Source organism: Diuraphis noxia, unplaced genomic scaffold (assembly GCF_037042655.1).
Source record: "Diuraphis noxia isolate RWA-SAM2 unplaced genomic scaffold, SU_Dnox_SAM2 contig0002, whole genome shotgun sequence".
Lineage (NCBI taxonomy): Eukaryota > Metazoa > Arthropoda > Insecta > Hemiptera > Aphididae > Diuraphis > Diuraphis noxia.
Window position 1 is genome coordinate 72,411,685 of NW_028301712.1, and position 27,109 is coordinate 72,438,793.

The 27,109-nt window shown below is 31.2% G+C and overlaps 1 long non-coding RNA gene across 1 annotated transcript in view; it reads right to left on the bottom strand.

The window, feature by feature from the left end:
- Positions 1 to 647: 647 nt before the first annotated feature.
- The window catches only part of LOC107173426 (uncharacterized), a 56,386-nt gene continuing 29,924 nt past the window's right edge, over positions 648 to 27,109 (bottom strand). The window contains exon 3 of the long non-coding RNA XR_001506370.2: positions 648 to 885. This is a non-coding gene — a long non-coding RNA (uncharacterized LOC107173426). The remainder of the gene's footprint in view (positions 886 to 27,109) is intronic.

The window sequence follows — 27,109 nt, forward strand, 5'->3', positions numbered from 1 at the left end:
CAATATATATATGTCAGTTGTTAGAAATACTTAAAATATTTACGTTGTTAGATGTACAAACAGTTATTAATATTTTGAATTATGATACAATATATTTACATGAATATTTATTATGGGACTTTCACGATTTTATATATTTATGTAATGAACTATTTTCGTGAGGATTACTAGGAGATTTGAGTTTTAAACGTATACAACTACTAATTTATTCCATAAACTATTATTAATTATTAACTTATAACTTATAAGTGACATTTTATTGATAAACAGTAAAATTGAATAATTTTTTGATATTCCAAATTTTACCAAATTTTACTAGATTGAAACATTGAAAAAATCAAATATATCCGTGTGATATAAATTAGTAATTAGTAAATTAATTTTACATAATTTATATTGAAAAGTCAACAAATCCGAACTTTATCAAATAATGATAATAATTTCTAATATTTACTAATTATTACCACTATATTTTTTATGCCTAAAGGCTGAATTGACTATTATTGTATTGACTTTGTTTCAATATTTTAATTTCATCGAGGTTTTTTGTTTCTTATATGTCAAGATTGATTTCATTTTTGTAGTTATTTGAAGTTAAAGAAGGTACAGTTTATTAAATTTTGTCTCAAAAAAAAAAAAACAATAAATAAATAAATAAATCAGTATATATACTCAAAAATTATAAATATTTATTTTAAACAATTATTAAAATTATTATTATTATTTTGCTTAAGGCATTTTAGAAGCGGCGATGGTTCTCAATGGACCGCTATAAGCCTAAGAAGAAGAAGAAGAAACAATTATTATTTTATTCGTGTTACTTTTATACTATGTTGAAATTCTAGATTGCTTGTTGCAATTGTCCGTTGTAAGCAGTATGAAAATCTGAAAAACAAACCAAAAACGATAGTTTAATAATCTGTGTATCACGTAGTTAATTTTTTATTTTCATTTAATGTTTTTTTTAAAGTTTGTAATATGTTATTTTCATTGAGTGTACCTACATTATAAATAGCTTAAAACGTAACACGATTTGAAGGAGTATAAAAACAAGGAAACATTATTAAACGGAATTAAGGATAACGTAAAGCCAAATAAATGAATTTGACAAACAGACGGTTGTATAAATGTAAGCCAAGGGATGTCGAAAATAATGAGAACCGTCAAGGGCACATATTACCGTGTTCGTTTAAACAAATGTTGTTTACATAATAGATGTTGAAGAATATTTTATTTGTTACGGCGTAATAAAGATAGCTTTATAATAATAAAAGCCAGTAAAAGTTTCTTCTTGTGCCTTATTGTAACGCATTGCTAAATATAAGTGAGAATATGAACGTGTGTAGATTAAAAGGCATTTTATATAATTGTGACGTAAGACATCAATGTGTCCTCTATACTTATAACTTATAACTTATAAGTGTATAAGATATAACCTATACAGTATATATATATATATAATGCACACCTAAGTGCGCTATCATAATATCCGTAGGTACACTTATCGTTCGGGCTTGTGAATTATTCCGTTTCACGACATAACACGACATATGTAATTGTTTTATATAATATAATAAAGTTTTATGTACCAGACAAATACGTATATGCTATGATAATAATTTATATAATATGACCTGTTTACAAATATAACGCATAAAGATGTGTGAGGAGGAATTCGCTTCATTGTAGGTATCATACCATTATCGCACGTTATTCTGATTATGTATATTGTGTTATAATAATTATTTATTAATTATCAACTTTAATAGGTATGTTAAGCAATAAATAACAAGTATGGAATTAAATGTATCATAGTTTAATTTGTATACATATTATTATTATTGACATAATAATATGTATTGCTATTACATACACATAGTATATATATATATAATATCCCATATATATATCAGCTAACATACATAATATTATTATTCTTTATAGAAAATTCAATGTAAAAATCCATCTATGTTTTATTAAGCTTTTCGTATGTGGTATACTTATATACGTACTATACAGTAGAATATGTAATATGTATTATTTTATTTCATTTATTTAAGCCTCAACAACTAAGGTTATTGACAAACATTAACATTAATAAAGGTAATATGTATTATAATAATACTTTTTATATGGTTAATAAATCGTTATCAAATCATAGGTATCTTTACAAATTGTATTTTTACCAATATAAGTGCAATATTTGAAGGTAACTGATAAAAATAGGCATTTATACATTGACATAATGTTATGCAAATACAGATCTCCAAACACGTAGTAAAAATATGGGATTCGGCGTACCGCAAATATGGCTAAGTAATATCACTTTGGATAACTGAAAACAATCCGTCAAACGATAGTTCAATGAATGCAGCTAGGAGTCTTACCGCCTTAGCCGATTTTGCATGTAGGTAATACGCAGTATGAGTAAAAACAATACATAATAAACGCGTAGGTATATAAAAGTAAATTGTGCGATGCACTTAGCTAGTTATTCGTGACTCCCGAGACTCCGGCGCCCGAGAAATAATAATAATTCGTATACCTACATAGTACACACATATTATTATACATTCGCATATAGACTTTTGTCGCGAGTGTGACGGTTAATTTACCTCGACGTGCAGGCAATAATATTATAAAAGTGAGACTCGCACTGCGCGTCAGAGGTCTCCAAAGAGCGTTCATTATTGTTGTTATAATAATAAAAGCGCGTACGTGTCCCCGCTTATCCCTATATACATGTATATAGTGCACACACACGCACACACACGTACATGCACGTCTAACCGGGTGCCGTCGTGTCGTTTTGTCTTTTCAGAGAGACAAATTGACGCGGAGATGAAGACGACGACGACTGCGGGCAGGGGGTTGGGGAGGTAGCCGGAGGCGAGAATGTCGTGAGGTTAAGTATATACTATATAATTCGCATTTTGAATATACTCACACGGCGTATAACAACACAATTTACTTTCGCGCGAGAGAAAAAAATACCTAAGTATATAATATGTACATTTTCGTCCTGAGAGACGCGTGGCAGATGGAGGATCGTAGGAGTGGCGGGGTGAGCGGATGACTGAGGGGTGAAAAAACAACTCCCGCTCGTTATCAAAATGTCAGTTTCGATCCGCAAATTTGATGGTGCACGTGTATGTGTTTACCATATATACATATTATACAGGTCTATATTATATTACGCGTGTGTGTGTGTGCAGTGTGTAGTGAGAGATAAATATAAAAACTATACATTTACTGTATGCAGGAACACGGTTAAGAGACGAACACACATTATATTATATTTTGTAAACGACTATAATAATACGAGTAGGTATATTATATTTTAATAATAATAATAATATTACACGCTGTCAGAACTATTAGGAAATATTCTGCATGGACCGAAAAGTCGAGAGAATTATATCTTTATTATTTTTTTTCGTTTTGCATTTCTGTAGTCGCACCTATTATTCGACGGCTATCAAAGTCAAAATACGATATGGTTGTATTCCATGATGCACTAATAATAATTTGATCACGTTTAATATTATGAGGAAAATATCATTATTTTACTAAAGAAAGATATTTGAAACCTAAAATGTAATATTGTTATTGTTATTATATAATATAACGAGAAAGAGAAGGAAAAAACGTATACAAGACTGACAAAATACGACTACATTTGTATTTTTTTTTAATGTTATAATCAATCGACGAAAAGGTTAAGAACAATTTTATTACCTAAAAAATATTTATTTATTCTGCCCAGGTCAAAATTATTTTTCCTATTAGTGGCCATCTGGTTATAACGTCTATAACACGAACTCTAATTATTTTGCTAGTTCACCGCTCAGTCACGGGTCGTAATACTACAGAGGGTTTTTAGTGTTGTGTTATACCTACTCACAAAGTCTTGAACTGTACATTTCAAATTGTGATACAGTATTGTAGATTGTAAATCACGGTATAAAATTCATATCGTGTAAAAAAATTAAGGACCATGTAGGATCACATAGAAATTAACTATGTTTATGTGGTTTAAAGAGCAGAAATTCGTTAGCACGGATAGGTAAGAACTAAAAATGTGTTCATATTAATAAATATATATATATAAATATAACATACTATTTAATCGTTATATAAATACTTATTATTAAAAGTTGACAAAAGAAAATATATTTTTGATTATGTTTCAATACAATATAATTGAACATTATAATACAATTAGGTATTTATGTTGTACTATGTTCACGATATCTATCATAACTTAGTGAATTTAAATTGTTTTGCTTAAAATACCTACCTTGGATAGTGAATAACATAAATGTAGTTATTAACAATGATTTGCTGCAGTCTTTAATCTTTATCATATGCGATACACGTCAAGCTTTCAATTATTGCCCTTTAAATATTGCTTATTTCGTTTTGAATATCATACTCATAATATATTATTATGATACTCAACATTTTAGAGATTAGTTATTTCTTTGTTTGTATTTAGGGAATTTCCAATGCTAGAAATGTTCATAAGAATCTAAATATCGTGAATACAATGAAAGTCAGCACCCGAGTTCATAAAACTAATGATTGCATTAATATGATACTCAAGGCGTTTGTGTAGATTTTGCAGTCAACTTTTTAAAAAGTCTATGTACCTGCGTTTACCTATTAAATGCATATTTTATTTTAGAATTTAAAATATTTATAATAATAAGTAATATAACTGCATCGTATACTTCCCGATGCGTACAAAAATTGAAGTACAAAACCATGCTTAGTACGCACCTATCTACTAGGTACCTATCATGAATACGTGTCTTTTTTTTACTATTATGTATGTATAAATAGTTTTATTGGTGAACTAAAATATAAAAAAATTGTATTTTGTATTTGTATGTATATATTTTGTAGTGTTATTCACGCCAATCGGAGCACACATATAATATTCTATGTATCTACTGAATTATTATTATTATTATTCACCCGAGCTGTAGGGACACGATATTATTATATTGTCCGATTGCTGGGCGACAATCGCGTGTCGAATGTCCATTAAAAAGTGTTCAATATCAATTTGCACCCATGTTTATGACTGTTGTTTTTAACCCTTTGGCCCCCGGAAGCGGAACTGGACGCCATAAATCTCCGAACATTACCCCGTCATCCCCATTCCCTCGTGTTCCATTGTGCGACGCGTCTGGTACAAGATTTTCAGCCGGTGCGATGCGCCGGCCGAGAAACCAGTTGGCCGCTCTGACCACTGACCCTGATCGATAAATTTGCCATTTTTTCTCCCTCGCGTACTACGCTAACACACATATACACAAAGATAGCGCGTACCCGTCCGGGTTGACCACCCAATTATCGGAGACGCCTCTGACAAACGGCTCGTGCGCCCTCCCACCCCTCGCCGCACGTGACCACCCCAATCGACGGTGACGGCGTGCCCACCATCGATCGTCGAACAACCGATTTTTAATTTTCGTATCAACGAAAACCCGCTAAACCGGTCATCCTCGATGGAGTGAGCATTGTAATACTCGTACACATCGAGTAACTCTTGCACACGTGGGACGACTATAACTACAGTTATAACACACACACACTTTATAAATATATATATATATATAATATTATGTACACCACATGTAGATGAGGTGAACTGGTGAGCATACGCGAGCGAGGTGGTTATTCGCGTGTACTACAATCGTGTTTATATTGTTGCAACGACAATACACCATCGTATATATATAATATATAATATTATATACCGATAATAATATATATGTTTCCGGGTTCAATACACCGACGACGACGACGGTAAATCGGTTTTTAATCGCTTAAGGGTCGGACGTTTTTAACTATTCGTTTTTATTTCATTCGCAGGACTACAAAACCATCTACATAAAAAAAAAAAAAACAACAAACAAACCGGTTAATAATTTTATGAAGTAATCATTTTATTTTGATACTGTATAATCGCAATGGTTTCTCTGCTGGGCGTAGGTACTATGAAATTCGCAAAAGTACCTATAGGTACTACCAATTACTATTCTGAGGAATATTTTGAATTAAATGAAAGGCCACTTTTTTTCTGTTAACAGCTTTCTAATTTTAAATTTGGTTTTCGTGATTATTCTACATTTAAACTAACTTGAACTCGAAGTTTACACAATTTCACATAATCAGCACAGACTTACACTATCATTTTGCTGTTTTTAAAATAAAAATATTTTTATATTTTTCTTTTTATCCTTATTATAGAATTTCTAATTTTTGGCTATCGCGTTCATCGTTGTTTAATCGGATATTTGTTTAGGGCCTTATAAAATATACATAGATACTGTTGTATTATTTCTATAATATTTAGTATTGGATATGAATTAAATTTAAATACAAGAATAAACTTACTTTTTTATAATGTTGTTTAAATTTTGTGTATATTATTATATACGTAGTAATTACATTTTGATTAAGTATAGGATTTTTAAGCATACTTATAAGTAATCATAATTTATGAAATATATAAATATATAAATATTCATAAAATATACTATTTATATATTATATTTTAACTTAAAAATGTGTAGACAATTATTGCAAACGTTTGAAATATGATGGACTTATTGTGCTTACAAAATTATATGTATAATATGTATAATTGAATAATTTTAAAAGAAAACTGAAATAATGAATAAAATAAAATAAATACCTACTATAAATAGGCACAAGAATTGTAATATCATTTAATATGGTAGTGTTGAATATTTAAAAGTACCTAACACATTATTTTATACCTAAGGATGCCTAAATTATATATTTTTTTAAACTAAAAATGTACTATATAGTATTATATATTATTATATTTTAGTTTTTCATGTACAGTTTAATCCTTATCAATAACGTGAAATCTAAAAAATAATTACAATTACTCATTTGTCAATATAGGTAAATATAATAAATTATTAAAATAAACATTAGACCCACCTAGTAACATGATATTATTCTAACCGATTGTAATTAAAATAATTACAATAAATAAATAATTGCGTTTAAAAATTGTTATATTAGGCATACATCATTCTGATTCTTTTACCGTAAAAAACTTTTTAATCTAGCCAATTTATTTTGATAATGGTAAGTTATAAGGTTCATAATTTTGTAAATTGTTACACATGAATTAATTTCAAACTTTAAAGCACAACATTATTTATAGAAATTAAATGTAAAAAATCGAACTTCGAACGAATAATGGTAAAGTTTTGTTTATAGGTAATTTTATAAACATTAAAAATTTAGATGAGAAGGCCGTTTCACACATTTCAAGTTAGTTTTAAATGCTTATATAGATAATTAAAAGTAACAACCCATTATCTGAAGCTTTTAACGTTTTATTTTTACTCATAGTTTTTAAAAACCTTTCAGATTTCAGAATATCATTTATAATTTATAGTTAGTATATTAATATTAATTTATAATTATTATATTAATATTAATTCATAATTTATAATATCAATAGATATTGAGCGTACTTAATCAGTGTACACATTTATCTGGACATTTGGTCACTACTATGTATGTGTTTAATTTGAGTTCAATAATAGATTCTCAGCAGATGTATCTCATATTTATATTTATATTAGTAATTATATCCAACTTGAACTTATTTTTCTGAAAACAAATTACATAATATACTATGCAGTAATAAAAAAATATCATAATACTCAAATATTATTTCATATAATAAAATTAGGTAGCTATTATTAACTTAAAAGAAAATAATGATGTATCCACCATATAAGCATATAACAATAATGTATAGCTGAGCTTGTAATATAAAGGTAGCTTATAATTAATGCAAACATTTTGATTATTTCATTGTGCATTATAGTGGTAATAACATAATGTATTATTATTATTACATATTATTATGTAATGAGAAAAGTTTTAACTTAATAATTAACGAAAAATATTTTTCGAATTATAAAATAATAAATGATAAATAAGTATACAAACATTTCCAAGCTCATAATAATAGTTGACTTGTAATAAAATGATGTAATAAAAAATTAAATTTTCCAAATTTATCATCCATATTTTTGAATCACTATCAAATTCACTTATCAGGAATTTCATATTAAATTTTTAAGCTTCTTGACCGTACCTAAACATGTTATGAACATTTATAAAAAAAAATATTTTATACATTTAAAATGTCACATTAAAAATGGGTCTTTATATTTTAAAATTACCAATGTTTAATTATTGTAGAATATAATATTTTAAGTAATAGTTGAATGTTTCAAGGTTTTACGATAAATACATATATATTTAAATATTGCAACAAACAACTAAAACCCTCAAAAATTAATTATATTATTTTACAGGTGAATATATAATTTCGTTTTAATTTGAACTTCAAATGTTTGCGTGAAAAATTGATGTGGCTTCACATACTCGTAAGTTATTTTTGCTGGGATTTAAAAAAGAGTTGATTTGTTTTAAATATTAATGTTTTTTCACTAAACTTACATTTTTTCATAAGCACTTGTAAAAAAAAAAGAAAATGTTTTGAAATCAGATAATCTAATAACACGCCTATACATTCATCACTCAGTTTAGAATAAAAAAAATTAATTCAATAAACATTGGTAAAAATACTATAACATTACCTATTTTAAATTAATATAAAACATAAAAAATTGTTAACATAATGAGTGTTCCATATTTCCGTTTTTGATTTAGCTAATAAAGGTAACGCGGAATTAAAAACTTTACCAGAAGTTCATTATATGACTTTATAATAATAATAATAGTACCTGTAGTATAATACTGAAATGGTGATATAAAAACAAAATGCTTTTAATATTTTTTTAAATGTATTTATTTATGTTTATCACTATAAAAACATGGTAGGATAATATTTATTATTTTTGTTTGAAAAAAATAACGGTTATTGCCTTTTTAATTTGTTTGTATAAATGTTGACTAATTATTTACGGAAGATGATTTAATTATAAAACCGTTTACTTTATTTTGTAAGCATTTTTATTGCGGTTTTGTCGTAACAGTTATTGACGTTTCATATTATAGTTATTCATTATATTTATGCACAATTAAAATATTATATTTATCCGTAGACGATCGAGTTATTCGTGAGAACTGCAGGCAGCGTGTTAATCATATTCCGCTACAATAATATTATAATAATATGAAATAAAAATATACCTACCCTATACGTGTTTATTATTTTATATTTTTATGGCACATTTGTTATTGGATCTTTGACGTTTCGTTTCTAAGATATATTTTTTTTCCTTCCGTGCATCACGCAGCAGCAGCATACCCATTTGTTTATTATATTATATTTTTTTATAATAGGACTCGCGCGCATCATACGTTTTGAGATGCTCACATGTATATACGCTTTTGAACCGATCGGTGGGGGGGATGGAGGGAGTAAGGGTTGGGGATTGGGGTTGGAGATTTTCTTATTTTTATTACACATCGTGCGAGCGCACTCCGGGAGCTCTGCAAGACGTGTAACCGGCTAAAGATAAAAAAAAATACTGTTTTTTACGGTCCTTTTTTCGGTCCTCGTTACTTTCACGCTATAGGGACTGCGGCCGGAGTGGAGGAGATGGCAAAACCAATTTCCTAGAATTCGAACTCCCGCCCGCTAAAGAGAGCCCACGTATGTGTGTAAGTATTGTATGCACACGCAAGCATAAACACACACACGCGTAGACACTGTTATATAGTATATACACTGTACATGTTATGGAGAAGGGAGCCGATTGGCGGGAACGTGGGGCCCAATAGGCTGAGAGGGATGATATATGGGCGGTGGACACCACCCGCCGGCCTTGGCTTTAAAGCCGCGGTGAGGGCTGACGAGAAGGTTGAGGGCGGTTTCACCCACGGCGCACACGGTAAATAACAAATGCCCCCGGGGGTGGTATGTGTGGTGGGGGTGTGCCGATTGTGCGCACGTGTGTGTGTGTGTGTGTGTGTGTATACGTTATCGTGTGTGTGCTCTTTTAGAAAGCATCCCTCCGGTCGTTTTATTGATTTATGTGTGTGTGTATATGCGTGTGCGAGTGTGTGCACATTTGTGCTCATACACAATATACATATATGCGCGCGCGCATACGTGTGTGTGTGGAAAGGGTAGGTCTTCTTTGCTGGCCCAGGGACGTGTGTACGTGCGCGCATGCTCACGTACGTGTGCATGTGTGTGTGTGTGTGAGTAAAGGTTTCTTCGGCGAGGGATGCGAAATGCTATTTCCATCCCTTTCCGCTACTGTTGTCACCACTCGCCGCCACTCTCGTCCGCACCAGGACACCATTAGTTTGCATGCACTCCTTTGAATGTTGCCTAAACCACCACCACCCTTTTGGAAAAGATAAAAAAAATAACTTTTCCCTCTTCGGGCTGTTCCCGGGCAAAAGTTCTCTCCTTCAGCTTTTCCTGTCACTGGACTAATCGCATTTTGGGCTTCTCACTTCGAACGTTCACGATGCATAACCTTATCATTGACAGAATGACACGAATGATAAAAGACATTTTTCCCATTTGCCACTCTCTGAATGACTACTGGAGTAGTTTAGATACTTATGTGATGTATAATATTATTACCTAGCTGGGTTTGAAAGCTATAGAAGTCAAAATCTATCAAATATGAAATAGGTATGTAAAAAAATTTACCAAAATTTAAAAAAATTGTGGCAATAACTTATTAGTTCTTATAGTAATATGATATATATATTATATATATTTATATAGTAATTTATATTAAAAATATTAGATTCATTGATGATAAAATGATATTAATAGCGTGGTGAAAATCTGATTGAACAAAAATAAAAATTAATAATACTATTTTGTCATTGGCAGTAGGTATTCGTGGTACCTTCAACCAGAAAAAAACATACCGTAACCAAAAAGTTTTGTTATAGTTTATATATTTACTTAACATAGCACAAACTGTTACTAAAAAAACGAACGTTCAAAATCTCGAATAAAAAATAAGTAGGTAATAAAAAAATCAATATATTTTTTTTATAAAATACAAAATACAAAATATAAATTAAAAAATAAGCAAAAGTATGCATTTTAATTATTCGTTTTTAAACCCATCATTCTATATGAAAAAAATGCTAGCTTATATAGTCCGCAATACATCGAAAGCATAATTTAAAAAAATATGAAATTCTAACAATTTCCTATCTTCTAATTATTACCTATAGGTATATGTTTTTATTTTATTTTTTTTTTGTTAAGTACGAGTAGTGCGATTATATTATATAGTTTATCAATGAAAATAATCCGTTCATTGGTACTTAGAAAATGTATAGTTAAAAAATAATTTTACATAATATACAAATACAAAATATTTATAAAAGCTGTTAACTTATTACTAATGTTATATGATTAGTTTTAACATGGAAACTAACATTAAGTTTTTAATTATGTTCATAATAATTATAGTTTTGACATGTTTCATAAATTTATTCATTTCAGCTTTTATCATAACAATTTAAACTCGTTAATGACAGTATAATGATGTAAATAATTATGTCACTGCGATTTATTCATTTTATATTTTGGACTAAAAAATGTATTATTTATTTTGCTTTTATTAAAAAATATTTCTTTGAACATTTAATATGAACATTTACATATTGTCGAATAATAAGTTAACAAATACAAATTGAATAAAAATCATAATCATTTATATTGCTTCAAAATGCTCATGGTTAAAATGTAAGCTAACTTTATTATTGTTTTTTTAAATATGCTGAAGAACGGTAAATAACGTATTATATATTAAATCCATTCGAAGACAACTGTAATTGAAATTTATGGTTTCGGATCGTACGTTATTGGCACCTGGCACATCATACTGTTATATTATTATATTATGTCCATTATGGCCTAAATAAGTATATAGAAATTATGTTTCATTAAAATAATTTGAAATTCGATAGATATATCTACGAATATCTATCGGAAATTATATAACATAATAATATATGTATACAACCGTGAAAAATATGGTCAGCATTTTTAAAATTGATGATTTGAGTTAGAATGTGTGGGTGTGGAAAATGAAATTTGAGAAAGAGTGATGGAGACGAATTTATATAGGAAAGCAACTCAAGAGAATGGAATGTGCGAAATGGAAAACAAACAGGAACGATCGCATGTTGGTACAAAAGAACACTTCAACGTCTTTAATGTTTTCTCAATGTAAACGATTTTCGGGCCTTGCGCCACTCGGGTTTCCTTGAAGTGAAATTCAAAGGTTTAAAAATACAAAATAAGTAAAGCGAAGGGGAACTACGGTGATTTCGTGCTTTTAGAAAGCTCTGCAAATTATGTAGTTGGAAGTACGCGTTGGGGCACTTAAGCTGAAAAAAAACCGTTTCTGAACCTTATTATTTATTTGAGATCCATTTGTTTTATTATATGAATGTCTAAAGTTCTAGTACTATACGTAAATGAAAATAGCTTTGATTTAAACGTTAATTTTATAGAACTTAATGATCATTTTGTTATTCAGGAAAAATACAAACAAATTAATTATCTTTAAAACTATTTATATTCAATGCATAATATATACAATGAATACATTACACAATTACAGTAAATATTATACAATTATATAATAATTTGCAAATAATTATAATAATATGAAAGATCCTTGGTCACAAAAATATTTAACAAATAATTTATAATATTGTTAATTTTTTTACAGGAAAGTTAGTTTTATACGAAATATAATAGCTGCAAATAATTCATACCAAAATGTAATGTATATATATTCTTTTTCTTGTTTAACTTTTGATCAAATGTAGAATGAAAACCTTTTTTATTAAAGCTAACTAAAAATTATTGCTTCTCGAATTATTGATAGTAAACTATTAGAAACTTTAATAATTTTACAGATCATCCACGAGTACCAAACCTACAATTCCCTCCCCCTACAGTCCCACAGGCTAATGGTCCTTGTTGTCAAAGCCTCAACCCCCTCCCCTCCCAAAAAAAAAAAAAAAAATTATGGTCTTATTAAATAATTAAATAACTTAAATAAGAGATTATTTATTAAACGCTTATATTCATTAGTAAAAGTTACTTTTTTTATAAAGCCAAAATATTTTGTTCAATTTATTATGACTTCATATCAGAATAAAACATTATATTATTATTATTTATTAAGTTATAACTTGTAAGTGTGGAATAGTTAATTTTGTATGTACAAACATTAAATTGCAATGTTAAATCGTCATAAATATTCAAGTTATTTTTTTCTGAACGGAGTCAGTATTTCAAAAGTTTTAATGTTAGTTTTAGGTTTAATATTTAAATAGGTACTGAAAACGGCTGGAATTTTTTATGAACTACACTAAAAAAGTAAAAACCCTAAGTAAGTGAAGAAATCTGTTTAAAAAAATGTATATTGATATCTTAGTTTAAAAAAAAATCTTATAATATTTAACAATAATTTTGATTATTCTGTTTTTAAAATATGTTCGGAATCGTTACGTCAGAATATTGGTGATTGGTATTGATGAAATATATATTGAGTTTAAAAGCAACGACGTAAACAAAAAGTATAATCTATGTTATTATTCTCAGTAGAAAGTATATTATTGTTGTTTTTTTTATTATTATAATTATTATTATGGAAAATAAACGCTTCAAATGCTAAGCCATTTGCCTGCGAATGTATTTACATTATTATTAATAGATAGTTTAGTTGTGATTGGTGATTAGGTATATGGTTATGGGATTAGTAGTTTTATACTTTTATAGAATTGTATATTTTTATTTTTAATACTTCTATTAGTTTTATGTTAATATTAAATTTAATTATTTAAAGTATATTATTGTAATCCACGAAATACACGAATGCGGTATCTCACATATTATATATTTATATACGAACAGTTTCCATAATATTCTGTTTGATTTACAGTAATATTATATTTTATATTCGATCAATAATATAATTTTCAACGCGGTCGTAATAATAACTTTGTGACGGATTATTATTATAATAATATACAAAGACGACATTGGATTGTGTACCTGTTGTTTGAAAAAAAAAATATATATATACAAATCTAAAGATTATTATACGTTAAATGAAAAACCAAGAGCGTGCTATAAAGAGAAAGAAAAAAAATCGATAATAATCATAATAAATTTTATATTATTCTGATTGTTTACGATACGGTAATTTGTAACAATAACAATTTATGTTCCACGCTGCTATATCGAATATTGTTCAGTTAGGGTTTGCGCTATTAACCATCAGAATTAAAATTACCATATCGTACAAAAAAATTGAAACCTCGTGCAGTACCTATTATTAATGGGCTTTAAATAATAACGGAAAAACTTTAATCATTTAAATGCTAAACACGTATACCTATTATAGGTAAGACTTATTCAAATCATAAACTTAAACATGGCGTGTCCTATGCTGCTGTTAATAACAACGATGACGAATATTATCTGGAAAATCCCCGGATTCAGATGAAAACGGATATTTCGTCGGCCAGCAAGAGCAAGGTGATTATTATGAGTGCACGCGTGCGTGTGAGTAAGTGCCAATTAAATTTCGGTTCACAGACTACGGAATTATAATTACAATAACAACTGCGTGGACCTAAGATAAACATCGAGATTATACGCGATTTTTTAGAGAGTTCTTATATATGTACCAACTAAGTATATACACATTTAGGCTAGGTACTCGTCTTGCACCCTCCATGGTGCAACCAGACCGAAAAACACCCGATACAATACCTAATCCCCCGTTAATCCAAACGGTCTACATCACACCAGATATTATGGTATATACCTATACAACGGTAACAAAAAAAAAAAAAAGGTAGTGTTCTCTCTTTTACGCGGCACGGCCAAGTACTCGGCACAATGGTACACTGGGTGATTTATTCCGCTGTGGCCCCCAAAAAATCACGTTTTATCTGCTCATCGACCGCAAACATCCTCATCAAATTTTCATCTTTAACCCTTACAATAAAATAATAATATATAACAGTAGTGTACACATACACGTCGAGTCAAATACCTACGGGTCCTTTGTTCGGATATAGAATATTATATGATGAATAATAAATATAAATATCTTTTTGGATTTTTCGCCAAACAATTATTGAATTATTTTATTCAGGATTTAACGACGTGCGCACAACATAATATCGTATACTTTGAGTGTTCGTTGATCGTATAATACGTTGTTGGAGTGTAAAATTGTAAGGCAATATGAGTGAATACAATATCTATTTTAACATTGTTACGTGTTGTCGTTCACATAGATACGACCTGGAAAAGTATACATATTTCGTGCGTCTAGTGAATAGAGCATAGATGAAGATAGGTGTAAACTTGCGAGTACTGAGTTTAGACTCATAAAAATTATTGATAAAATGTTTGAATATTTCGTTTTAATTCGTTGTAACATAATGGTTTTCAACCAAAACACACATTAGAGATTGTTACTTATAGTATACGTATACGTATATACGTGTACGTATTTATTATACGTAATAATATTATAATATTGAGGTTCTAAGAAGGAACTTAGGGCTAACAGCTGTTAATTCAGGGAAATACCACCACTGCCAGTAATATCGAGGTGTGAGTGTGTGTGTATGTGTAATGTTGTCAAGTGGATGAGGAGTTTCTCGTCGAAAATTATACCGTTATAACGGTCGTCGCAAATCGCAAGAATAGATAGATATAGAATGCATACGGATAGATAAATAAGAGAGTGGAGAAGTGAAAACAGAGAGAGACAAAGAGAGAGAGAGAGAGAAAGATAAATAAGACACAATGATGAATTGTCGTGTTGCCGTCGCCGCGTGAAGAAAGACTACCCAGCGGCCGGGAGTCGGGACATAATCGAACTTTCTCGTCCTCCCTACCTCTGCAACAGCACCCCCTCGACAACTTGAAAGTCCCTCCGGCGACACAGCTGGCAGCTTTCGATAAGAGAACGCACATATATACACATACAAACACACATCTACCCATTCATCCACCCACCCACACACGATCGCGCACCATCTGGGGACCTAGTTTGGGCGGCAAGAAGAACGCTCTGCTTGTCAAAGTCGAAAGCCGCACATGAATAATTCACCTACCAAAACTATTGTTTTCGCGAGCGTTTCACAGACATTGCCGCGAGTAGTTGCCAGGGGGATGGTGATGGTCGATGGACGTACGAGAGACGAGACGCTCGGCGATAGTTATATCTTATATATTATCATATTATACATATACCTCCTCTTTCGCTTCCACACTCTGCACTTAGATCTAACAATCTAAGGTATTGGTATATGTATATAAATCCAAAATAATATTATATGATATCATGTATTCACATATAGAGATATAGCATGATAATGCTGCGTGCGTTCGTCCATCACAGCTCATTTGCAGCAGGCACTATGTTTTAAACAATAAAGTTTAGAAAAGTTAAGCGGTTGCAGGGTATAATATTATTATTACTATTATTAAAATTGTTGTTAATGTTTTAGTATTATTTAATGTGTAAAACGTTCATAATATTATATTCTTATAGGTAGTGTTAAACTTATAAATCTCATAATCAATCCTATATCACACTCCATGTCAACTTCAGATATACGTAATATATTAAAATAATCAAGTATTATTAAAATGTTTTGTGACACGAATTCAAAGGAGCAAAATTCAAAGTTTGATTTCAAAGATAACAAAAAAAAAAAACTTAATAACTTGTTAAAAATCTAATTTTATACGAGGTACACTTTTTTCCATTAGGTACAATGGACTTTATATAGACTGAGGCACGCATTTACGAAGTTTTGCTGAGCAAAGTTTCCAAAAAACACTCGTTATTGCGTTTTTCATTTTGCAGTTTAACATTATTATAGGTTATATTAAAACGAGGGCATAACTTTATATGCTATTATCGAGATTCCAACGACATTTATATTTACAAACTATAATTTATTCGGTAATCATTACTATTCGTAAAATTCGTTATTTATTCTAAACTAGTACTACATACATATGCAGTATAAACATACCATACCTTTTTACATTATTATCATTCTGTTATATCCTCCCATGGTTATTTCCGAATTAACCTATTAATTATAGCTTGATAAATTAACCAAACATTGAAACAATTATAATATGGAATACTATTACTATTATAACATAATATGACGTAATCACTGTGAGAGTTACTACGTGTTATAAGGGAGATTAGAAATTAAAAACGTCAGGGTGCTGGGATTTCAATAAATTATTGTGAACACGCTTGCTGTAGTTATATAGGCGAGCATGTGTATAATAGGTATAATATAATATTTACATTGATCCATAAGTCGCCCGTGATAATAATAAAATATCGCCGTTAGTTTATATATATGTATATATATATATATATATATATATAGAGAGAGAGAGAATATAAATTCCATAGCTGGTGTGTAGGCTAATATATATTTAATACGACAACATTAAAAGGCTCTTCGTCGTTGGACTCAAACCAACACTGCCGTTAATTTATCAGGTCGCACATAATTGGGATCAGCTACATATAAATACATATATAGCTAAAATTATCCATTAAGTGTATGCGGGTATTTTCTGGTGGTTACGGGAAACTCGGTTACCGCGATGGCGTGAACAGCATTTACGTGCGTGGTATGTGTGTATACATATATATTATATAGTTACACACACGCCGAAGGTGAAAATATAATAATATATTCAAAGGAGCATATACATATATATAGGCGGGGGCGGGGGACACTTTTGTGGTTGAAAATCAATAGCCAAATTTGGACAGCAAAGGGGTCGGCGTTGTCGGTGGCAGTGGTGATGGCGAAGAGGGGCGGTGGACGGTATATAGAGTGGAATGGTTGTGTGCTGCAGACAAAGTCCGCGCGCGCGGCAAGCAACCCTTGCGGGTGTAGATAGTGGGGAGGTTACGTCGTCGTCGTCGTCGCCGTAGTCGGAAGACGCGCGTGATGGGGAGGGTTTGTAGCGGATGGGGGTGGTGATGGGCAGAGAGAGCGGCTTATTGCTTGGATGACGGCCAAAAGTGTGCCTCGGGTGGAGATACGCGCGCGTATATAGCGGATGGCAAAGGCGGGCAGCGGTCGGCCGGGGTTGGCGAGTAGAGGGTGGTGCTCGCGTTATCGGCAAAAGCCGAATGGTCTACGCACGCACTCGCGCCCGCACACACACATACGCTGCGGCGGCGGTCGGGCGAGCGGGAGTCGCTCTCGGGGGTGAAAGCGTTTCTCACCGGTCGAACATACATAGGTATATATATATATATTTATACGACGGAGCCTTTTCCGCTGGCGCGCGGGTTTCCATGACTACGGCGGCGGCGGCGGCCGGACCCTTTGCCGGAACCGAAGCCATCGGAAAGTTCAATCCCTCGGGCGTGTACATATATAATAATATAATACATATACATATACACACATACGACGTACACGTATAACCGCAACCCGCACATGGCACTGTACCACACACGTCGCCCTCAACTTTCTCTGTGTGTTGTATGTATATATATATATCTTATTCTGCACGCGTACCTATATATATATATATATATATATTATATATATATATATACCACCACTACCACCGCCGGCCACACGCTCGCTTCATATGCGTTCGAGTTAGGGGTAGTCAGGTTATAGGGGTAGTCGACGGGTTTTAGGCGGCGGTGGGGTGGTGCTGCAGGAATTCAATTTCCAGACCGCGCGCTATAACACATGAATAATTCAAGAAAATAATAATGCGCGTGGTGAAATTTTCCGTTATTGTTTCAAAGGACTGTGCTCGTACAGCAGCGGTATATATATATATGTGTGTGTGTGTGTGTGTGAAAGGCATATATTATATATATATATAATGAGTGTGCGCCACACGTTACCATCGCGGCGTTCCTTTTTATCGTATTGACGCGCGAAAGTAGCTGACGGATGCTAAACGGTTTTACCGTTTTTACTCCGAGCTCGATGGCAATTTCAACGAACAAAATTGTTATATGCATACAACTGTAGTACCTTATATACACGTATATAGTAAGTACGAGTTTAGTATATGCGGAAGTTCGGTGTTGGCAACGACTGCATCGGGACCAACGATTCGACGTAACGTTTGTTTTTTAAGCGATAATAGTATATTAAAATATTATATTTATTTCATTGGATTTAATATTTGGTCGGTCATTTGCATTTCATCTGTCAAGGTTTTCGCCACAAGCTTGAACGGTGAAAATAAAAACATAAAAACTCTGCAATATTCCAAGCAGCACGTATACGCGATAATCACTATACAATAATTTATCACCGTTATAATTTTTTCTAATTCAATCATATTGTATCGTATAGTTCAACTTAAATCGAATCTGAACACGCAAACGCTAGTCAATTAAACGATTTTTATTCATACAAAGTTCGGGGGTATTTAATCTAGTATAATATTATTGTGTTCTATCATACACTCTAACTTTGAGACATTATTCATTTCGTACTTTTACAATATATCTGCAGTCTAATTAGTACTTATATAATTGAACTTAAGCATATGTAGGTATGATAATGTGAGTTGTTTTTAAATTACTATAAATTTGTAATTTTTAACTTTGTCATTACTTCACAATTTAAATTATTGTCGGTTCTCATAATATGCTGTTATGCATGCAGTGTTATTTGTGAGGAAAATAAGTATGTCAACATAATTCTTAAAAGTGATAAAATATTTAATTTGCAATTTAAGTCAACTAAATATAAATTTATAAATTCTCGACTGACGACGCTAACTTGTCCTAGTAGCTAGTGCAATCGAACATAATAATATGGCCTTTTTTAAAACTCAAATTCTGCAACTCCAACTTCCAACATTACCTTTGTTCATAACATAAAACAAAATGTTTGACTATAATCAGTATTGTTTGAACTTACTCTGAACTTATTACACTGACGAGTTACGAAGCATATATATTCTGATGCGCGTCGTATTATGTACACTTACTATAGGTATAATATTTAATAATAATCAATGTTTTAAAAAATACTTTTCAAAAGTAATTCAGATAGGTACTTATTTGAATACTTAAATTATTGAAAAGTAAATAAATTAAGTAAGTAAATATTTATTTCAAATAAGTATTTAATTATAAATACAAATACATTAAAAAAAGTATTTTAAATAATATCAAATACTTAAGTCTTTACATTAATGTTTTGTAAGATAAGTGACTAATTAGTAATGAATATAATGTAGACAACTGTACAAGTGTTTGGGTCAGGACTCGGGATACCGTCGTGTTGAGTTCCCGTGCTGCTGTGCTACGATATCATAAAATACCGCAATAGCCCGTTTTTCCCGTAGTAATTTGTTTAAATAATTTATCAATAACCAAATTTAATAATTGTACGTCATCGTCGACGATAAGCAATTTAGGGGGGATAAAATAGTCGAAAAACTAAATAACAATCTTGTTAAAACGATTTTGTATTTAATATTTTTAAATACTCCTGTCCAAAAGCATTTTAAATGTATCTTAAATACCTATAGAAAAATTATTTTATTACTGATATTTAAATATTTAACGAGTATTACAATAATGTTAATTGCGTGTGAACTCGTTGGCGTTGCTTGTTTCTTCGAAACTCCATCGGTTCCTACATAATATCTCAGTAGTGCACAGAGGAATTTTGAAAGTTGTGAAATGTAAATCCAAGTGGATCCACTATCCAAATACCTTTTTTTTCCATGAAAAAATATTTTTTATTATATATTTTAGAAACGTTGAGTGTCTTAATGATTAAATATTTAAATAAATTAGGAAATCACAGTAGTCCACAACAATATTATTAAGTACATTTAGTTATCATAGCTTATAATATCATATTATATGATGGATACCATTTCTACCTACTGATATCGAGAGCACAACATATTAATATTATGCTGCGGCAGTACTTATATTCGGAAATCGGTCTGGGCACCATTGTTATATATATATATATATATGCATATACAGTCAATATTATATTGTGTCAGAGTATACATTAAATTATGTTGACAACACAACCGGTGGCGTTCGATTTTATCAGACGACAAACTAAAAAAATCGTAAAACTATGTACAACCCGCGGTACGGTCTAAAACGCACGCACGCACTGACAATCCCGGATATCCTACATATGCATGAATAATGCACAGGAAACCCAAAATACAAATGTTCTTGTACACGCCGTTATATTTCGGGTATTCCATAAAACGTGAACAGGCATTGTGTGCGCTCGCCGCCGATCCCTGGGACCCACAGACAGTCACGAAAGGGTTTCAATATTTATTTCCCTTTATTATTTATTAACATTCTCGCCAAGGAATCGATTTTTTTTTCACGGACCGTTACTACACACACCTTTTATTATTCAAAAAAAAAAGGACTGTGTGTGTGCGGATATTATTTTATACATAATATACGGATATATATATATATATATACATATATGCATATGAAAGGGTTGAGAGTACAAAAAACCTGTCTTCCTTGAGAAGAAAAAAACATGCCACTGTCACACATCCCGTGAAAGGGTTACATAAAATATATACATATTATTATTATTATTATTATTATTATTATATATATATAAATATATATGTATATACGCCGCGAGACTACCGGGGGGAAAAAAAACGCACGCATGACACACACGACCCCCAGGAGTATGTTAATATAAACTACCTAAAAGGGATGCTGCGCGATTTGAATAGAATGTGTTTTGAAAATTAAGGGTTGTATACGATAACTAGGTTATTATTGTACTTTTTTTTCACAGTGAATGGAAATCGGATACAACGGTGCCAGGGAAGGACCCATTTTTTATGTGTCGACCCTGATTTTTTTTTGTATGCAAAAATCCTAAGTGTGAAAAAGATCAACGGGATCCAAACACACACGGCATCGTTAGACCGGAAATATTTTGAAACTACGGGTGAATTCTGTTTTTTTGTTGTAGTTGTCTCTTTGCCCTCTTTTTTTTTCCTGGGCCATGTATCTCATTATATTTTTATTATTATTTTTCATCCCTACGGGATGTTGTATTATATTTTCATAGAGTCGCTCGTTAGGTGACAAACCCTTTAGCCAATAAGTATTCATATTATTTTGTGCATAATAAAAATACCGCGTAACGAGCCATCACAATACGGTTTACGGTTACATAAATGAAGTCAACTGATGATAGCGAATGCGGAACAGTTTTTGTAAATAATATATAATATTATTATACGATAGTTTTTCAAACATTCGAGTTGATGCACCAAACAAACCGTGTGCCGTGTGTGATATGTTAGTAAATATCAAGTACGCTAGTTTTAGCCTTATTATATAATACAATGATTAACAAATATTTGCGTATTTATAAGTGCAATTGTATCCGTTTATCACGAGAATGTTGAAACAACATTTAGGTACCAGTTGCTGTTTTATGTCGTACTTGCGAAAGTGCACTGATCCGTATGTTATGAATGTAATTCATAAACCATAACAATTCAAAATATATAATACGGACTTAAACTGTTTTACGATAACAACTTTCCGTGTAAAATGTAAGACCACAAAATTCAACTTACGAGAAACGTAGTAATATAACCGTATAATATATATATATATACATATATATATTACGATTAAATAAAGTATTAGATAAAAAAATTATGAATAATATTTTAGCGAGCATATAAAACAATGTTTTTAAACGTTTCAACAATAGTAATTGGTTTATTTTTAAACTCGTGATGAATGCATCATCAACTTGTAGAGATAGCTTTAGCTTTAGCTTAAAGACTTTTAACGACTCTTAATTTTAAAAATATGACAATTTTTGATTTGAAAATTTGAAATTGCATTAAGTGGAATTCGTGGTGAGTGTATAGAAAATGTTTTCGTTTCGATATGTGATAAAACAAACCACCATATTAATTCTCAGTTGACACGAATTAAACGTATTAAAAGAACGGACGAGAGGGATACCTTCGCTGCCGGAGTGAAATTTTGATACATTTAATGACTTGAAACGTCGCTAGTCGATGAACTCAGTCGAATTGGTACGCACGTTCGGGTGGGTAATATTATATACTATACAAGTATACGGCAAGTGATGAGGTGAAATCGAGCCGGAGATCGAAAAATATAGACAGTATAGCCGGAAGCGGTGTGCGTGGTGGCTATGAAACGAGAAACCTGTTGACGACATTATAAACGTTTTAAATTAGTATTTATGTGCATTTATGTATATACCTACTCGAGTGTCTGCAGAGAGCGAAAAAATGTGTAGGTACATATATACGATAGTCTTAGGGTGGCGTGTGCCGTGGTGGAGATGAGAAGACGAGACGGAAAAAATCGCAAGTCGTCGATTTCGTTTATTTTTTAACTGAGCTCGTTGAAATAATAATAAATTACCTCGCGATTCGCTGTCGTCGTCGACGAATATATAGGTATATAAATATTATACGCAACATAATGATGATGGTATATAGTAGCGGTAGGTCAGGACGAGGAGGATGACTATATACGTGAACTTGAAACAAACGCGCGGCGGAATGAGAAACGGTGAGTTGGTCGGGGATGATGGGGTAGGTAGGAAATAATGGAAGTGTGGAAAGGGGGGCGAGAGGGTAAATAATAATAAAAACGCGGGAAAACTTTTTCTCCCATTCATAAGAATAAATTGCTAGTTAAAATTCCGCATCGTATGCACGTCGTAAGCCGCCGCCACTGCCAACACCGCCACCACTCGTCTGCATTACACGCAGGCGATATAAATTACGTGTACAATACGTGTATTTATATATATATATATATATTAATATTATTATTATTTATATTATAAAGTGAGGGGACGAAGACGTCGCGTGTTGTCGTGGTTTAGGTGCATATAGGGAGGCGCGTTGTGTAACATATAAAATATACAATAGCTTATGCAAATGGAACATTGAAAGGATTGTATAAGTACAATCTTCGTAGATGTACGTGCTTAATAAAACCTTTATAAATAATAATTATTACTGCCGAAGAGTTTGTTTACCTAATAATATTTTCGTTTGATGTCGTGAAAATAAGAATATAATACGATTAGGTTACGATTATACCTGCAGGTAGGACGCGCGACGATGACTATGGTTTTGTGGCGAAATCGATGACCAACAACTGCAGTATCCAGTAATAACCTACAATACTCGTATGTATAAAGGCATTTGGATTTAAAAAAAAAAAACCATCGAGTATTCTGTGAGACAAAAGGCTTTTCACATGTAAAATAGTGTATACGGATATTGAAATAAGGAATAACATTGGATGTTAGAGGTATAATTAGAATATAAATAAATTATATTTGATGCAGCTGCAAGTAAATCAAGCGTTTAAATAATAAGACCAATGGCACCACAACCTTTTTGAGCTGTTTAATAGCCATGAGAAATATTTGATTTTTTAAAGTTTTTTTTTCAATTATAACTGTCACTAAATAATTTTTCACATTGTAAAAAAAAAACTTTAAAATTGAAAACAAGGTGCCTCATAAGTCATAAGTTTTTTTTCATAGCTAATATTTAAAATTGTAATACAAGAGATTACTCGTAAGTTTTCCTATCTTAAAAAACAAAAAACCATTTACCGGAAAGTTAAGTTTTTATTATATTCGACATTATCCATGAATTAAAGACTTCTCGTCGAACAATTTTTTAATTTTTTTTGTAATTCCAATAGAAATAACTGTAAATCCAAAATTCTCACCAAATGTCGATTTTATAATTTGCCAACTAAAGTGCCTTGCATCTGACGTAAGATATATAATAAGTACTAATAGTAGTTCATATAACAGCGCGTTGAACGCAAATGTGAAATTCATTGAAAAGCGATTGATTTCCGTTGAATTTAATACATTATTGTACATAATACTATTCTTGAAAAACATTTATGAAATGAGTGCTTCACGTTTTTCGTTTGTTTAAGAAACAAAAAGATCATGATTCAAAAATATGGAAAATTGAACATCAAACTTGAAATCTTGGGATGAAAAATATACATAACATATAACATATACCTACATGATTATGTTACTTGTGGTTAATATTTTTTATTAATCAACACGTTTATGTATGCAGGAGAGCTAATGATGGATTCTTTTCACGTGATGGGAATAAGTAATTCATCGACTTTAACATTTCTACGCAATTGAATTCTACCCACTTCATAGCCAATGCCAAATTTTAAACCGACATACCTTGCACGTTGCACCTTAACCGCGGTGGCTCAACCAAGATCCGCGGATCAACCGAAAAGCTCGATTCCTGGATTGGTACACTCGGACATACGGGTAAGTTTGATTCCAGTGGTACCCCACAACCTCCTCCAGCAGCACCTTCTATAGCTTAATTATCATATTCATTGTCACCTCCGCTGTTGCTGCTAACACCGATGACGATACCTGATATTCCAGAATATTTGTGTCTGCAGGTGTCCGATCAAATACGACATCGCCCAAAAGTAGCGGCTCTACTCCAGAAAACAAAGAGAAAGTGTGCCGTCGTACATCGGTTTTGTATAATCGCAATGGTCCTCAAACTTCCCGGAGAGAGGGAATTGAAAAACCTTATCTTGGCGCTGAGACAATAAAGTTGCTGTAATGTATTTCAGTGTATTTGTATACATCAACTGTAGCATTGTTTATTTAGATACAACTATGTAATTGTTCGTTCAGATTAATAATGCTCAATAAAATAATATAAAACCAAAACTTGAAATAATTTCAAAAACAAAAATATAGATAGGTAGGATTATAATAATATTATAATTATCTTTTTTTTTTTTTTTCCGTTAGTATCGAGAACCGGAGGAGGAACCATGGTGCCAATACTTCTCCTCCGGCCCAAATATTATAAATTATAATTATCTGTGTTTGTAAGTAAGACTAAATAATAACGGATGCTTGTTGTTTATAACCCATATTCTTATTGTTAAGTAATCTATCAGAGCTTACGATTGTTTACTATTATTTATTATTTATATTTTATACAATACACATTTTAATACAAAAAAACGTTGAATTATTTATAATTTGGAAGTTCTTATAAAACTGTGATATCAATCCAAAGTCGTTTATTTAATAAAATTAATTTTATTTATCAATGGATATATTGTATAATCATCGAACATTATTTTAACTATTTTTATTTTAACAAGAATCAATGGCAACTTTGTCTCACCCATGGATGTTATTTATGTAATATTTTTATTTTAGACTTTCAATACTATACATATATCACAATGTAAAATGTATGCTATTCATTTTATTTATATTTGTGTATGCAAATGAAAGCAGCTGATTCGTATTTTTTATGTCAACTCAATATAATATTTTGTTTACTTAAGAAGGTACATTTTCCTGCGAGTTAGCCCAGTTAAAATTATATTTATCGAAGTAAACTTTTCGCAGTTCGTCAAGTAACTCTCGAGTGGTGTAATAATATTATCACATAATATTATGCTTTTGGGGCGGGAATGTGACTTAACAAAACGCACCCGTCCACTGACACTATAATATAGCTGTTATGACTCGCCGTGGATATCGCTATTATTATAGACGCGAACCCCCTAATTTAATATCGTATAAGGCATAACTGTGTTAAAAAATTAATATTAAAATTCGGCCACAATGAACGACTGTTATATCCCTAAAAAACACATTTCTGAGGTACACACGTCATATTATTATGATAACAAATACGTTATTATATAAAATGTGTTTTACAATTATTATCATCTTACGCGGAGAGAACTTTCGGGTGAAATTTATATGACTATATATTATATGTATATCTCATATCTATTGTTTTAGGAAACGTGATTAAATTATCACTAGCAAACTGTATAATATAATCGTGATTCGGGCGAGTTTATAAATAGCAATACGATGATTGTAATATGAAATATTACACGCAAAAATAATAATGTTTCTTCAAACAAATATTTAGTTAGCT